Genomic DNA, 1,403 nt, shown 5'->3' on the forward strand with positions numbered 1-1,403 from the left:
ACACACACACACACACATTCCCTCCCTCTCTCCCAGTCACTCAGTCAGTTGCAACAATACGCTCACCGAGGTCGGCAGCACAAAGCGGAGTCGCTCTCTCACTAGCTTGCACACACATACCACACCACACACTTCAACACACACACACACACACACACACTCAGACACTCGACACACACCTCCTCAGAGACGCCCCGGGGAGCTGAAGCAAAACTGACTAGAGGAAGGAAGGAAGGAGGAGAGAAAGCAGCGAAGACAAGATAAGGGAAGTAAAAGAAGAAGAGAAGAAGACTGGTGCAGATATAAGAGGACATAAAGATAGATTTTGGGAAAATATAAGTCAGGTAAGACCTCTTCTTGTTTCTCTTGTATTCACACTTCTTCATGATAGCACACTGAATCTGAAAAACCACTACACTCTGCACATCACAACCAATATTTACACAGAATGCAATGTGTACATCAAGTAAAAATGTGCCGGGTGAGTACCTGTGCAGTCAGCAGAGTTAACCTCATTTACCTTCAGGCTCTGGAAGTTTTTCTTCATCTTTTTGGAAGCTTGTTTGTTTATTTTTTTCCTGTGAGAAAGTAAAGACATAGAGGTACATGTTGCTTGTGCTTGCTTTTAAGTCACAAATGTTGGCATGTTCAGAAAGCATGGGAAGTGTAAGGTTCATTCATCTGTGTAGATTAGGTTGACGAGGTCTCTTTTGTGTGTGCATTCAAGCATGTGCTGGGGACAGAATCAGAGACAGAGTGAGTTATGAGGAAAGTAAAAACAGAATGAACATCTGTTAGAAAGAAAGTTTTGAAATCTAATAAAAGAGCTCCTGAGTTATGGGGACTTGTGCAGTGATGACGATGTGTCTAATACTAACACTTTACTTTCGGTGATGCCGGGGATCAGAATAAGTTATTTTTGCACACTAAAAAGCCAACCACTGTTTAAAAAAGGAGGTAAAAGTTTGGTTTAAATGGAACTTTTTCTACTTAGTTTTTGTATAATTCTTATGATTTGTTGTTTGAATCGAAGTGCCTTTGTTGATAATTTGGTATTTAGTATAATTTGGTCAGCAAGGGACCTGGACACCTCATACATTCCTACGTTCTGTATGAAAAATCGAGGTTGTCCTCCAAAGAAAAACAGCAGCATCAATCCTTTCAGCTTAATGACCCCAAATGTTTCTTTAAATTCAAGTGACAAAACCCTCGAGTGACTGTAGTAATTGTGACCTTAGCATAGGGAGTTGGTTGATGTTATTGTACGGCCACAAAGTCCACAGAGGGAGGAGGTCGGAGTGGTTGGATGGGTCAAAAAACGGCAGACTTTACCAAGCAAGTCCTCAGTCTCCTAACCTTAATGAAGTTGTCATTTGACCCCAAACTAAGATGTTTCTCTAACC

The 1,403-nt window shown here is 41.3% G+C and overlaps 2 protein-coding genes across 2 annotated transcripts in view; both read left to right on the forward strand.

Moving 5' to 3' along the window:
* LOC118325739 (phospholipid-transporting ATPase ID-like) overlaps positions 1–1,403 on the forward strand; it is a 204,037-nt gene that overhangs the window by 125,264 nt on the left and 77,370 nt on the right. The window lies entirely within an intron of this gene.
* Positions 58–1,403, forward strand: part of hs3st1l2 (heparan sulfate (glucosamine) 3-O-sulfotransferase 1-like 2) — a 22,967-nt gene continuing 21,621 nt past the window's right edge. The window contains exon 1 of the mRNA XM_035658536.1: positions 58–344. The gene's annotated coding sequence lies outside the window, so the exon portion shown is untranslated. The remainder of the gene's footprint in view (positions 345–1,403) is intronic.

The sequence above is a fragment of the Morone saxatilis genome, unplaced genomic scaffold, assembly GCF_004916995.1.
Source record: "Morone saxatilis isolate NCDOM2014 unplaced genomic scaffold, NCSU_SB_2.0 Contig16, whole genome shotgun sequence".
NCBI lineage: Eukaryota > Metazoa > Chordata > Actinopteri > Moronidae > Morone > Morone saxatilis.